Source organism: Scylla paramamosain, chromosome 2 (genome assembly GCF_035594125.1).
Source record: "Scylla paramamosain isolate STU-SP2022 chromosome 2, ASM3559412v1, whole genome shotgun sequence".
NCBI lineage: Eukaryota > Metazoa > Arthropoda > Malacostraca > Decapoda > Portunidae > Scylla > Scylla paramamosain.
In genome coordinates, this window is record NC_087152.1 from 31,964,223 (window position 1) to 31,980,474 (window position 16,252).

The window sequence follows — 16,252 nt, forward strand, 5'->3', positions numbered from 1 at the left end:
TACTACTGATATTATTGTTACTACTTCTACTACTACTACTACTACTACTACTACTACTACTACTACTACTACTACTATTACTAAGCCACCACTAATAAAAACATCTATTACTACAATTACTACTACTCCATCACCACCACCAACATCTACTACTACTACTACTAATACTACTACTACTACTACTACTACTGCTACTACTGCTACTGCTACTACTACCACCACCACTATCCCTACTACACCAAGAATGTTTATTGCAACCATCACCACTAGTAATAAAAAAAAAACGAAGCAACCCTACTTTTCAATATTAAAAAAAATAATAATAAACAAATAAGTAAATAAAGAGAGAGAGAGAGAGAGAGAGAGAGAGAGAGAGAGAGAGAGAGAGAGAGAGAGAGAGAGAGAGAGAGAGAGAGAGAGAGAGAGAGAGAGAGAGAGAGAGAGAGAGAGAGAGAGATGATTTAATGAATATGAAATAAGCTATACTCACGTCAGAACTTTCGTGAGTGGGCTGAAAGTCACGTCAGAGAGAGAGAGAGAGAGAGAGAGAGAGAGAGAGAGAGAGAGAGAGAGAGAGAGAGAGAGAGAGAGAGAGAGAGAGAGAGAGAGAGAGAGAGAGAGAGAGAGAGAGAGAGAGAGAGAGAGAGTCTTTTATTTCCATACAGTATTCTCACATAAGAAAACCAAACTGGGAAATCTTGTAGTTAAAAAAAAAAAAAAAGGAAAGTGTCTTGTAAACGCAATGCTGAAAATGTACTAAGTTTTGAGCAAGAGAAAGGGGTGGACAAGGAGGAGGAGAAGAACATGAAGTCACAAGGGAGGAGAAGAAAAGAGAAGAGGAAGGCGACCCATACAGTACGTCCTATTTGCTGGTGCTCTCCTTTCATACGTCACCCAACTTCATTCTCTCAAGTGGAAAACATCGATGTGTCAAACTACCTTTTTTTTCTTTCCTTTTTTTCCTTCTTCTTTTTTTCTTTTCCTTTCTTCCTTTTTCTTTCTTCATTTTATTTTTAGTTTTCATTTTCCATTTTAATTACTTGTTCTGTTTTTACTTTGTTAATTTCAGTTATTTTCATCTCTTTTCTTGTTCCTGCTGTTGTTGTTGTTGTTGTTGTTGTTTTCGGTTCTGATATGTGTTTCAGGCTTGAAAAATCGAGGATAACAATAATCTACATTTCCATTACATATAGTTCTCTTTTCTCTTCGCTCTCCATAACTGTTGTCCTTCATCATATTTTTTTTAAGCAATAAGTTCAAATACAGTTTAATTTCCCTTGCCTCTATTTTTCGTTCGTCTTTACCTCGACTGACTGTTTCTCCTCCGCTTCACCACTGCCTGAATTGGGAAGTACAATTCTGAACTCTACTTGGTGCTGCTTTCGTTATGAAACAGAATTAGCTGCACTATATTTTTAATTCAGATTTTTATCAGATATCTTTTCTCAATAAACGGTACACAGAAAGTCTCTTATTAGAGTATTATGTACTCTGTTTACTTGTCTGTTTTTGTTTGTTTGTTTGTTTGTTTGTTTGTTTGTTTGTGTGCGTTTGCCTGTCTTATTTGCTTGTTTCCTTGTCTGCCTGTCTTTGCCTACCTGCTTGTCTGTATGTCTATCAATCAGTTTCTTTGTTTGTTTGTTTTTTTGTCTACATCTCTGTCTTTCCTTGTCATCGCACATGAAAGGTGTCCGCCGTTAAATATTAATTCCTTATCCTTAATATTACTATGATGGAATCTTCAATACGACAACTTCTGTATACTTTTCGAAGAGACGTCCACGGTCGTCACGAACTGACTTCCCTGCTGATGCAATATCGCGTAACATTTTTTTTCCTCTATTCCGTGATTCAATGAACGTGATAGAAATGTCCGAGTTTCCTAGACTAGAATATACTTAAGAAGAGATGTTGCAAGGCAGGCCGTGAGTCACTGATTAGGTATTCAAACAGACTTGTGAGAAACACATGATGAGGAGCAGGTGTGAGAATTGGGTCATGCAGTTGTGGATGGATGGATTAATGTCTTGAAATACTACTACTACTACTACTACTACTACTACTATTGTTCCTGCTGCTGCTGCTACTATCATTATTAATATATTATGAAATTAGCATCAGAAGCAGCAGCAGAGGTACAAGTAATATTCACAACTCACTTTCGTAACCTGTCAACTTCCACTTTACTCTCGCCTTGATCTGTCCTTTACTCCTCCTCCTCCTCCTCCTCCTCCTCCTCCTCTTTCTCATCCTCCTCTTTCTCCTCTTCCTCCTCCTCCTCCTCTTTCTCCTCCTCCTCCTCCTCCTCCTCCTCCTCCTCCTCTTCCTCCTCCTCCTCCTCCTCCTCAGACTGCATTCGCTAGTAATCACGGTGGAGTGACAAGTATATATACGCAGGTCGTGAAGGACACAGGGTTGCCTTCTTTAAATATTAAACCAAACCAGGACGCCCACTGCATGCAAGGTGGGTGAGTGAGAGTGCCGAGTAAGAGTGAACGTGAGAGTGATAATGCAGAGCGATGAAAGAGAGTGAGAGTGACGACTGCGAATGTCCTGTGAAAGTAACAGAGGCCGAGTGATAGTGAATACGACAGATGAGAGCGAGAAGCGAGAGCAGCAGGGAGCGAGGAGAGTGGGCGGGAATTCACTGAGTAGTTTTCCTGAGGCTCGTGACGCAACCTTAGTGTGAGTGGGAGCGTGGAGAAGGGAAAGGCCACGGAAACTTTGCCTGCGGTTGATACAAACTGGGCCAGGGAAAGGGAATGAAAGAACATGAAAGAAAGAGAGAGGGAGAAACTGGCCCATGATATCCCTGCCTTACTTGTGCCCAGTCCTGCTCTGCCTTTGAACCTTGTCTTGCCATTAACTTGCCTTGTTTTCCTCTGTCCTGTTCTACCTTGCCTCCCTCTGTCCTACTCTGTCTTTACCTTAAACTTGCTTTACCTTGCCTTGTTCCCCTGTCCTTTCCTACCTTACATCCCTCTTCCCTACCCTACCCTATGCCCTCCCTAGCCCCTCTTGTAATGGCTGCAAGAAAGATGAAATAGGTGTTATGTAGGTACATGAATGGTGACTTCCAACACTGAACGCTGCCTTTGTTAATGTTCGATGAGCAATAAGGTAGATGACACAGAGAGGGGGCGCGAGAGATGAAGTAGCAGCATAGACGAGTGTGTATGACGTTTCGTGATGTGTCAGGAAAGAGACCGGGGCTGGTGGGTGGCCGCTGCGAGGTATTAAGGTGGATGTGAGCTGGGTTCTCTGCAATATGCCTTGTGTTTTTAATGGTTGGCGTTGTGACATGCTGGAGAAAGAAGGACCTGTATACTACGGAGAAAAATACGTGATGCTTCAATGGTTTTGCGTTATAATATTAGGTGCTGCTCACTGAAAATAGACTTGTAAGGGAAAAAATTAAAGGAGAAAATATGGAAAAAATAAAACACCCATACGCACATAAATAAATAAGGTAGGGCTGCTGTTTTGTCCTTCTTTTGTGTTCCTTAGTGGCGGCGGTGGTAGGAGGCGAGAGAAGGAAAGGCAGTGATGGTAATGGATAGCTTCCAATATCTCGCTTCTGACACTCCTCGAAGGGTATTGAGTGACAGACATTGACGTAAGTGAGTACCCGAAGGTCACTGGCATCTTGACGGGGCCGAGGTCGTGGTAGGTAAGCCAGGAGAAGCTAAGGGAGGCAGTGAAATACATACATGACTCCTATGACTTATTTTGCATTACTTTCCTCTCTTTCCACACACCTGAATGTTGTGCGATAGGTGACAGAGGCGAGGGCGGCTCACCGTGGATGAAATTTACGCCATGTGTGAGAGCAAGTCTTGGGAGCGGGAAACGACACAGGGGAGGAAGTGCTGGCTAGTAGGGAGATTAATGTGTTTATGCGGTGATGTCTGTGGTGTTGGCGGTGAAAATGGTGGTGGTGCTTGTAGTAGTCAGGTGTTTTGGTAGTTTTAGTAATAAAAGTATTGCCATGTACGAATTAAAATCAATGCATATCATTATCAGTTTTATTGGTGCTAGTAATAGTAATAACGGTAATAACAGGAATGCCAGCAAGAATAGTAGCAGCAATAGTAGTAATATAATAGTAGTCTACGTATCATTATTATTATTATTATTATTATTATTATTATTATTATTATTATTATTATCATTAGTGGTGGTAGTAGTAGTAGTAGTAGTAGTAGTAGTAGTAGTAGTAGTAGTAGTAGTAGTAGTAGTAGTAGTAGTAGTAGTAGTAGTAGTAGTAGTAAAGCTGGTGTTAGAAACAGCAGCAGCAATAACAGTCGCAGTAGCACTAACACCAGTAGTAAAACACAGAAACAGTAATACAACGCGTAACACCACAAAAATGTACCAATAACACAACCAGCAACACTCAACGCGGTACAAACAACACAGCCAGCACGGGAGTAAGGCGATATATCAAACACAACCACCACAACCAACAACAACACTCAGAACTTTCCTCTTGTAAACATGCAACGCTAACCCTTCCACAGACTTCGGAACTCAAACTTTGATGTTTTCACACACACACACACACACACACACACACACACACACACACACACACACACACACACACACACACACACACACACACACACACACACAACCCACCCACGCACTTCTCCATCCTAGACGCTTCCTTCCTCATTGCTCACCTCAGCAAAATAATAGGTGGATTAACTTACCTTACTGGAAGAATCATGAAGTATAGCAACATTCTCCTCCACACTCGCCTCTCTCCGCTCCTCCTCGGTGCACTGTGGAATAGAGATGAAGAGAAACATGAAAAAAACAAATCATCATTTATCATTACCATAAAAAAATATCATAATTACCATAGAATATTAAAAAGACTCTCTGAGATGTTTCTTTTCACTATTAATTCACTGTTAGTTACAACATGAAATGAGAGAGAGAGAGAGAGAGAGAGAGAGAGAGAGAGAGAGAGAGAGAGAGAGAGAGAGAGAGAGAGAGAGAGAGAGAGAGAGAGAGAGAGAGAGAGAGAGAGAGAGAGAGAGAGAGAGAGAGAGAGAGAGAGAGAGAGAGAGAACAACCAGCTAAGCGTGTAGTCCCGTCGAACTCTCATCACAAATTTCAAAGGACAGACTCTGCCTTGCGTGAAGTTCATAGTGCTGTCCCGTGCTTGTCTGTGTTCCCATTCTTGTATTCAACAATAGCAGATAGGCCTACAGAGAGAGAGAGAGAGAGAGAGAGAGAGAGAGAGAGAGAGAGAGAGAGAGAGAGAGAGAGAGAGAGAGAGAGAGAGAGAGAGAGAGAGAGAGAGAGAGAGAGAGAGAGAGAGAGAGAGAGAGAGAGAGAGAGAGAGAGAGAGAGAGAGAGAGAGAGAGGTGGTAGATGAGAAAAAAATAAATAAAAATAAATAAATAAATAAATAAATAAATAAATAAATAAATAAATAAATAGATAAATAATAATAATAATAATAATAATAATAATAATAATAATAATAATAATAATAATAATAATAATAATAATAGTAAGGCCTGGAAATTGATGGGAAAATAGAAGGAAAAATACAGATCAGGGTGGAAATATGTTACTTTGTAGAGGAAAAAAGATGTAGACGGGGAGGAAAAAATAGTCTCAAAATATATATACGGTGAAATACACTGTTGGCTAATATATCTGTAGAGGGAAAAAGATGTAGGGTAAAAATATATAGGAAAAATTTCTAGGCAGGAAAGCGGGAAGAAATAGCATCGGATGATATAAATACAGGAAAACTTTTTTTTTTTTTTATACAGAAAAGGTACGAAAAAAAAAATGACGATGTAAAGTAAAAAAAAAAAGTCATACGAAAAAAAACATACACAAAATGGGAAAAATGGGGAAATCATACACCGAAACTGGCAAAAATAAAATAAAATAAAATAAAAACACACAGGAAATACATACTTATGAAAATATAGACAGAAAAGTGTCTTATAGGGAGAAGAAAATTATTTAGGAGAAAAAAAAACTCCAGGTATAAAAATTAATAGGAAAAACATAAAAATAAAAAAAAATAATCAAACACACCAACACACCCAGAAAAAAGAAAAAAAATGAGGCTCTATAAACATGAGAGGAAAACGAGTAAAGTTGCTAAAATACTAAGGTAATTCTCTCTCTCTCTCTCTCTCTCTCTCTCTCTCTCTCTCTCTCTCTCTCTCTCTCTCTCTCTCTGAGGCAATAAAAGTTCAAGACAGGGACGCCATATTCACGCACCGAGTGTAATACCGAGGTTGTAAATGGATTTGCCCACTCGCTTTTCCCTTATGTGCCTGGCGTCGTGCTGATAGGATTGGCTCATCGCATATGCTGCTGAGGAATGTGTGTGTGTGTGTGTGTGTGTGTGTGTGTGTGTGTGTGTGTGTGTGTGTGTGTGTGTGTGTGTGTGTGTGTGTGTGTGTGTGTGTGTGTGTGTGTGTGTGTAATGGGAATCCAGACCCTAAAATTGAATGAAGTCTGCCTGGTCGATTGGAATGGATAAAATAAAATAAACAATATCGATATATATTCTACAAGGAAGGTATTTATGTCAAAGACCCCATTAGAAACGCATATCTCGCTGTCATAACTGCAATTTTCACCGTAACACACTCATTTCCATACCACTGCAAATCTCTGTGAGCCATAACTGCATGTACAAATAGCAGGCCAGTTAGGTCAAGCGAGAGGTCACAAATCAGTGTCATAGTTTTCCACCTATTATCTGAAAGCGGATAAAATTTGACAGGCGAGTCAGAATCCGGTGCCAGACTGGTCCGAATCAATATCGCACTGGCGCTTGTGTTTATTTGCGTTTGGAAATGTGTGTCTGCAAATGTGCAAGTGTGTGTCTGACGGCGCGTAGGCGATGGTGTCTAGGAGAAAGGATGAGGCAATTTGGCTCTGTGTGTGAGAGAGAGAGAGAGAGAGAGAGAGAGAGAGAGAGAGAGAGAGAGAGAGAGAGAGAGAGAGAGAGAGAGAGAGAGAGAGAGAGAGAGAGAGAGAGAGAGAGAGAGAGAGAGAGAGAGAGAGAGAAACGAGACAAACACAAAGACAAAAACGAGAGGGAAAACATGGATAAGCACAGAGGAACGGACACGGACAGGGCAACATAAGAGCGGACACTGGGGAAGTCCCTCCCTGTATTGGTGCCACACGCTATCTCCATAAACAACACAAAACAGAGTAAAGAACAAACACGTGTCCCGGGATGGAGGGAGGAAGGGTGGAAGGAAAGGAAGGTTAACTAGCGTGAGTGTGTTTTCTAAAGCAACACCAAACACAAAAACGTGGGTAAAACAACATTAGATATTGGATACCTGACGAAGTTTATGTGGGAAGTTTACCTCTCTCTCTCTCTCTCTCTCTCTCTCTCTCTCTCTCTCTCTCTCTCTCTCTCTCTCTCTCTCTCTCTCTCTCTATCAGCAGGACTAGAATCAAGCGTGGGTAAAGTGTACAGAATTCGTTTGAGATAACGATGCCATCTCTCTCACCGTGTACCTTCTCCGGACACAGCTTGCTTGACACCGGGCACACTGCTTACGTACAGCTGCTGCAAGCTTAGCTAACCTTCCTTCTCCTTCCCTCGAGGCCACCGAGTGATGAATTCATAATGTTCTTGCCAATTTCCAGAATTTGTATACTTCAAATAATTCCAATCACCTTATCTAAAGAGCCTTTTCATACGCTGATTTTCAAAAATATCAACAGAAAAACAATAATGGCATTAAAGTATTAACCCATAAGAAAAACTGTGGAGATGATCACGTATCAGCGATGGCTTGTTAAGAACAAAAATAACCTTTGATCGAAATGCCTCCTATCTGTATATAGGAAACGAAATAAGATAATAACCAAAGAATATATTGCAAAAATCATGAAGCTTACAATGAATGCGTGTCTCTGAAGCAATTAATTATATTAATGAAAAAAGAATCAAGAAAGAAGCAAGTTTATGGAGAGGTGGCTGCTCATCGGATACAGGGAGCGTGTTCACTGTCTTATGGGATTATGTAAATTTACATGTCTGTGTGCAGTAATTGTGGCTGCTATGTAACACTCGAATGTAAGACACCAAGGGTATCCCACAGCATTGTATGTACTCTATCCTGGGAGTCATAATCTTCGGGTACTTAACAGTAAACATAGACTCTCTCTCTCTCTCTTTCTCTCTCTCTTTCTGCCCTCGCTTTTGTCAGACTCTACCACATTTTCTATACATTTTTTTTTTCAGAGGGTTAATACTTTGATTTTCCATCATTTCCCTAATCAAATGTTTGAAAAGTAGCTTAGACCAAGACCAGCAGATCAGGTGATTGAAAAACCTTGAAGTACAAAAATTTTGAAATGGAAAAACAACAGGGATTCACCTATCAGCGGCATCACGGACAGGGGAGGAGTTGGCGGGGGCGGGTGGCTTCTTGATCTGCTTAGCCTGCAGCGACTGTCCTACTGAAGGCCAATAGTTCATCAGACCATTTCCAACCCCGAGATCCTCTTGGGCATGTAGCTAATTACGCCTCGTGTCAGTTGGGACGTGATTTGCGGGCGGGAAGAGAGAGAGAGAGAGAGAGAGAGAGAGAGAGAGAGAGAGAGAGAGAGAGAGAGAGAGAGAGAGAGAGAGAGAGAGAGAGAGAGAGAGAGAGAGAGAGAGAGAGAGAGAGAGAGAGAGAGAGAGAGAGAGAGAGAGAGAGAGAGAGAGAGAGAGAGAGAGAGAACAGCAGCAGCAGCAGCAGCAGCAGTAGTTATTGTTATTCCTGTTAACCAAAAATGACACGAATTTTAGAGAGAGAGAGAGAGAGAGAGAGAGAGAGAGAGAGAGAGAGAGAGAGAGAGAGAGAGAGAGAGAGAGAGAGAGAGAGAGAGAGAGAGAGAGAGAGAGAGAGTTAATGCTAAGGTTTAAGAAGACACAAAAAATAGGATTGTCTCCGGGGTATGAATACTTAATCTGCTTCTTTTCATAGATGAATGGAGCTGAGGAGATAAAAGAAAATGGAAAAAATGAGTTCATAGAGGGAGAAGAGGAATTCAGAGAGTAATTATATTATTAGTGAGAAGAACGTATTGTATGCGAGCCACAAGAGAAAAAGTAATTATGTTTTCAAGGGGAAGGTAATAAAAGTGTTTAAGTGTTAAAGATGAGAAAAGTATGCAGATCTGAAAAATGTTAGTGTGTGCAAAAATATAAGTAATGATAATAAATTTAACGGAAAATAGAATAGAGAATTAGCCTCAGTGTTGATGGCGAAAAACTAGAGTTGAAACAAATTTATGATGTGCAGAAACCAAAATAACGATAATTAGTTCAAGGATGAAATGAAAAAAAAAAAAAAAAAGAAAGAAAGAAAGAAAGAAAGAAAGAAGCTTCGTTGAGAAAAACAGTGGTTGATTAACTTGAAATATTAAGAAAAATTTGTTTTGCGTGCAGAAAAGAAAAAAAAATTGCGAGAAAACACGATATAAACGAAAATTATCATCAAAGAAAGAAAATATAGTGGAATAATTTCAGTGTGCTAATTGCAGAGATAAGAAAAGTTGTAAAATGATAAACTTAAGAGAGCAACATGTGAAAATAAAACATTCGTTTTCTGAGGATGAAATTAAGTCCTATTGTGAATTTTTACCACGAAGAATAATGATGAAACTTGCTTGAGGAGTTTAAGGAAGAAAATTAAAACAATGATAATACAGAGAGAGAGAGAGAGAGAGAGAGAGAGAGAGAGAGAGAGAGAGAGAGAGAGAGAGAGAGAGAGAGAGAGAGAGAGAGAGAGAGAGAGAGAGAGAGAGAGAGAGAGAGAGAGAGAGAGAGAGAGAGAGAGAGAGAGAGAGAGAGAGAGAGAGAGAGAGAGAGAGAGAGAGAGAGAGAGAGAGAGAGAGAGAGAGAGAGAGAGAGAGAGAGAGAGAGAGAATATGATACTTTGAGTTTCTCGTGCGTGAGTGAAAGTTTTCGCCATAAGGCGGAATCAGAAGTATAATGAAATCATGAAAATAATGAAATGAAGTAGATAACTACAGGAAAACAAAGAAATTAGAAATAAAAAAATAAATTATAAATAAAATACATATAATACAGCAAAATTATGACACATGAATCACTAAAACGATCTGTTGAAGGGAAAAATGCGAACATCGTCAGCGAACCAAAGGAATATTTATACGTCGACTTATACAATCATAAAGCAAACGAATATGGTAAAAACCGATACAGAGGAACTAAAACTGTAACAATACCGTCGTTAAAATAAAAGACAACAAGAACATAAATGGAAGAAGACCGTAAGAAAATAAACGTTGGAAAGAACACACACAAAAAAAAAGGCAAGTAAAAAACGAACACTAATAAATCACGCACACACACACATATACACACACACACAATGACAAATACAAACTAAATGGTACAAAATATATAACATAAAAAAATAATGAAAATATGACTAACAATGAACGAAAAGAAAAGAAAAAAATGTGAAGAAAAGAGGGGCGGGGAATAATAACAGGACAAACTCTGACGTAATTTATAATGAAGTAACATTATAATAAATAAATAAATAAATAAATAAAGTAATAAACAAATAAATAAATAAATAAAAATAAATAAATGAATAAATAAATAAAATGAAATGAATAATAGTAAGAAAAATAGCCAGAAAAATATGAAAAAAAGGAAAAACATGAACTATAAACGTAGCGCAGCCTTCTGTCAGCAACGCGACACTACAAAGCTCCAAAATGGACGTGCCTGAAGCAGAAGCAGCAGCAATAACAACAACAACAACAACAACAACAACAACAACGACAACGACAACAACAACAACAACAACAACAACAACGAAAACTAGCAACAAAAATACAGCGGTTGCTCAACACACACACAAAAAAAAAAAAGAGAGAAAAGTCAACAAAAAAAAAAGAAAAAGAAAAATCATCACAGCAACGACCACAGACACAAAGAAAGAAAAAAAAGGAAGAAAAAAAGACTGCCGGAAAACATTCTCGTCTATGGTATAAAAGACGCAATAATGTTTTAACAGTTTACGTATAATGGTGGGCAGCAATGTTTTCTTCCTCTCTACAGTTCCCGCCCCCCAAAAATAGATTGGGGTTCGTTTACTTTAGCTTAAGGCGAGAGAGGGAGAGAGGGAGAGAGAGAGCGGGAGGGAGGGAGGGAGAGCGCGTCCACTGAAGATTGGAGTGAGGGTCAGGAGGGTGAGGGCCGGGTAGGGTGTGGCTGGGTGGGGCGAGCGCGTAAGAGTGGGTAAAAGCGGACGTGGGAGTCTGAAATGAGGGCTTAGAGGGTGGAAGGCAGGCGCGGTGGAGGGACGAAGGCTGGGAGGGGAATGAAATGAGAAAGGGAGAAGTGTGGAGAATTGGAGAAGGAAGGGGAGAGGTTTGGGAAATGGTTGGGGAGCAGAAAGACCGAGAGATGCTGGGGTGTGGTCTGGAAGGGAAGGAAAAGAATAAAAAGGGAGGTGTGTAGAGAAAAGATAAAAAGGGAAAGAAGTAGAAGGGTCAGGGAGAAAACAAGGGAGGACTTAGAAGGGATCAAGAAAGGAAGAAGCTAGATGAGAAAAGCGGAGAGGGAGAAGAGATAGGTGAAGAAGGGCGTGGATGGAAGGGTGGGAGAGGGGAGGAGGGGAGGAGGGGGATAAGGTTTGATTGGGGCGGCGACACAGGCGATTAGGGGACGGAGAAGGAAGGGATAAATATTATTCCAGGGGCGTGGCGGGGGGAGGGGAGTGGTGGGATAGGGTAGGGCGGGGCGGGGTGAAGCAGGGTGGGGCTGGAATGGGGAGGAGTAAAGGCCCTTAGGCGATGTAGGAATTTCTCCCTCCATTAGTGGGCACTACAAAGAGCAAGTCTTTTCCCTCTTTTCCTCCTCCTCCTCCTCCTCCTCCTCCTCCTCCTCCTCCTCCTCCTTCTCCTCCTCCTCCAGTTATGCCCTCTCTTCTTTCTTTCTCTTCATTCGTTTCTGACGTTATCGTAATTACCACATCTACTATCTTTATTACTTTCTGACCTCCTTCTACAGATACTGACAACTATTATCACCACAACCACCATCACCACCACCTCTATTACAACAATTACTACTACTACTACTACTACTACTACTATTACTACTACTACTACTACTATCACTACTTCTACTATTACTACTACTACTACTATTACTACTACTACTACTACTACTGCTACTACTATTATTACTACTACTCAGTGACATCGTTTGGTCCGTTGGCCAGGAGTATTTTCGCTCCAGGAAAGGTGCTGATACCAAAATAAGAGGCAATGTGGAACAGAACGGAACGTATTCTGCAGAAGCAAACTTGAAGTGGCCCATGCTATTTTCAGTAGTTAGAAACGTTCCCTGCTACTGCTACGCGATATTGCTATTGCTACAATAATACTTTTTACAGCCATCCCTATCACAATGCTGCTGCTTCTCTTCTTTCGACTACCATTTACTTACTACTACTACTACTACTACTACTACTACTACTACTACATACACACTCACTGCCACGACCTTCCTCAGTACCTTCTTTCCTCCCAAACTCCCCAACAATACCTCTCCTTTCCTTACTAACCACTATTGGTGGCTCCTCTCCCTCCGTCTCTTTTTCCCCTGTTCCTCTTTTTCCCTTCCTCTTCAACCCCACGACCTTCCCTTCCCCATTCCTCTCCAACAGGCAGTACTTCCTTCTTTCCCTCCAGTCCTTCCTTCCTCAAGTACTTACTGTGTACTTTTCACGCCAATTCCCTGCATATCTTTCTACTTCTTCCCTGGCCTTTATATCTTCTCCCTTCTCTACTTTCTCTCCAAATCCCAGTATCTCCTTCCTCCTCCTTTCCCTTCCTCTTCAGCTCCAGTACCGCTTCCTTCCCTTCTCCTCCAAACCTCGCAGCACAGCACCTTACCTCCTTCCCTTCTTCTCTATTCCTCGCTATCACCCATCCTCCCCCGCCTGCTAAAGACTGGCGCTGCCGCTTTTCCTCTCCACTTTTTCCATCCCTACTATTCCCAAACCAAAAGGGGAGAGTATTTTCTTTGATATATTTTTTAGGTCACAAAGCCATCCTAGGGACGCCTCCTTCTCCTCCCCGTCCTTCCTTGTCCTCCTCCAACTCTTTCTTTCTTTCTCCTCCATCCTCTTCCAGACGACCTCTATTAATTAACACATTTTTTGTAGATTTTTTTTCCCACGCTGGTGTCTCTGTTTAAAGGAAAATAACTTTGGTTTTAGTTATTTAAATATATATATATATATATATATATATATATATATATATATATATATATATATATATATATATATATATATATATATATAGTTTATTATTATTGTTATTGTTGTTGTTGTTCTTACTGTTATTATTATTAGTAGAATTGTTATCATTATTTTTATTATCATTAATATTATTTTTATTGTGATAATCATTACTATTATTACTACTATTGTTGCTTTTACTATAATTAACATCATCATCTGCGTCATTCCTGCTGCTGATCCTGTTACTACTACTACTACTACTACTACTACTACTACTACTACTACTACAACTACTACTGCTACTACTACGCCATTTACTTCCTTTTGTTCTTTCTGGTTTCTCCTCCCCCTCTGCAATCCTCCTCTTCTCTGTCTTCTTTCATTCTTCATCTGCTTTTTGTCTGGCCTGTAATACTTATTCAACGTACATCTCTCTCTCTCTCTCTCTCTCTCTCTCTCTCTCTCTCTCTCTCTCTCTCTCTCTCTCTCTCTCTCTCTCTCGACGAAATTAACCACATAAATAAGAAAATCCCCTCCCTGAATTTATAAATACCTTCTATAATTTTTTTGTTTATCAACTTCTCCCTTCTTTATAATTATTATCTTTTACATACATTCCATTTTTTTCTTCTTCAAGGCATTTGCTGATGTAAAGGGGGAGGAGGAGGAGGAGGAGGAGGAGGAGGAGGAGGAGGAGGAGGAGGAGGAGGAGGAGGAGGAGGAGGAGGAGGAGGAGGAGGAGGAGGAGGAGTCAAGATCGTTTCCATCCTGTCATGAAAATATGAAAAGGACGAGATGAAAGGAGAGTGGAGAAGTAAGGAAGAGAAGGGAAGAAAGAAAAGAGATAAAAGAAAGGAAGGGAAGGGAAGGGAAGGGAAGGGAAGGAAAGGAAAGGAAAGGAAAGGAAAGGAAAGGAAAGGAAAGGAAAGGAAGGGAAAGGAAAGGAAAGGAAAGGAAAGGAAAGGAAAGGAAAGGGAAGGGAAGGGAATAGTAAAAGGAACATACGAGATATTAAGGAATGGAAAAAGATGAAAGGCAGGCGAAGTGAGATATGAAAAAAAACGAAAGGGAATGGAAAGGATATGGGAAGGGAGCAGAAGGGAGAGAAACAGTAGGGAAGGGAGAGGGATATATATATATATATATATATATATATATATATATATATATATATATATATATATATATATATATATATATATATATATATATATATATATATATATATATATATATATATATATATATATATATATATATATATATATATATATATAATTTTTTTTTTTTTAAAGAAAAACATAAAGAAGAAAGTAAAGACAAGTTAAGGACGAGAAGTTGAAATATAGAGGGAAAAGGGAAGAGGGAGGAAAAACGACAAACAAAAAGGACAAGAAAAGAAAAGGAAGGAAAAAAAAAAAGATAATGGAAGGGAAGGGAGAGAAATTAATAAATGGTGTTAGGGGAAAAAAACATTGGTACCTACGGTAATATAGAATAAAAAGAAGGGAAGGGAAGGGAAGGGAAGGGAAGGGAGGGAAGGGAAGGGAAGGGAGGAGAAGGGAAGGATATGGAACAGAAAAGAAAGGAAGGGGAAGGGAAGGAAACGGGAGGAAACAGAACAAAAGGGAAGTAAGGGAAGGGAAAGGAAGGGAAGAAAAGGAAGGGAAAGGAACGGAAGAAAAAGGACAGGGAAAAAGGGAAGGGAAGGGAAGAAATCAGAAAGGAAAAAGTTAAAAAATAGTTTCCTCCACGTAGAGAGAGAGAGAGAGAGAGAGAGAGAGAGAGAGAGAGAGAGAGAGAGAGAGAGAGAGAGAGAGAGAGAGAGAGAGAGAGAGAGAGAGAGAAATACATTCGGGAAGAACAAATGAAGAGAAAAACACAAAAATAAAGACAAAAAGAGTAACTTGAGATATGGGAAAAAATGTAATATGGAAAAATAAAATACATGAATAGAAGAGAGGAAGTAAACCACAACTGAGAAGAAAAAAATAAGTAAAAGACGAAAAAAGAAGCGAAATGAGTAGGATAGGAAAAGAATAATACAAAGACAAAAGCATAATTTTAGAGGAACGGTTAATTAAGGTACAGAATACGAGAATAAAAAAAAAAGAAAAGGAGGAGGAGGAGGAGGAGGAGGAGGAGGAGGAGGAGGAGGAGGAGGAGGAGGAGGAGGAGGGGGTAGGAGGAGGAAGAGGAGGGATGGAGAACGCTTTTGTGTGTCATCAGCGCGAAAGAATAAAAAAAAGTGGGGGGAGTATTCTTAAACATCAAAAAAATCATCTTTGAAAAATAAAAAAAAATTTGACTTTATAATTTCTTTTGAAGTAATTCTTTTCATTTTTCTTTTTCCTCCTTTGCATTTATTTATTATTTTTAATCAGAAGCGTCAGCGACTTTGTCACTTAATTTCGCATGTTAATAAAGAAAAGATGAAAGAGAAAAAATAACAGCAGCTTTCGTTGGTGACAAACTAAAACTTCGGATCAAAGTATTTCCAGATTTTTTTTTTTTTGTGTGTGTGTGTGTGTGTGTTATTGAAACCGTTGGGAGACTTTGGCAATCCTTTACATATATATATATTTTTTCTGTTTCTTTTCTATATGTGAGTGTGAATGTGATAAAACTATGAATGTAGTTTTGGAAATTTACATATACGTGTGTGTGTGTGTGTGTGTGTGTGTGTGCGCGCAGCACTCAACACTAACAAAGCGCCATGTTTCATTCCTGGTGACGTGTATTGCAGTAAACTGTAAACTGTCAGACACACGCACTGACATGAACTCTTAGCGCGCGCGCGCGCGCGCACGCACGCACGCACGCACGCGCACACACACACACACACACACACACACACACACACACACACACACACAAAGACGATGAATGGACCTACATTACAATAATTAACGGTGTTATCATCATCATCATCATACACTTGTTGTTGTTTAGCTGTT

General features: G+C 39.8%; 1 protein-coding gene and 1 long non-coding RNA gene across 10 annotated transcripts in view; one reads left to right on the top strand and one right to left on the bottom strand.

Moving 5' to 3' along the window:
- LOC135113582 (uncharacterized) overlaps positions 1–16,252 on the bottom strand; it is a 346,462-nt gene that overhangs the window by 54,565 nt on the left and 275,645 nt on the right. For all 3 annotated transcript variants that reach the window (XR_010274887.1, XR_010274885.1, XR_010274888.1), the window contains exon 6: positions 4,716–4,787. This is a non-coding gene — a long non-coding RNA (uncharacterized LOC135113582). The remainder of the gene's footprint in view (positions 1–4,715; positions 4,788–16,252) is intronic.
- Positions 1–16,252, top strand: part of LOC135113544 (ras-related protein Rap-1b-like) — a 229,152-nt gene that overhangs the window by 3,145 nt on the left and 209,755 nt on the right. The window lies entirely within an intron of this gene.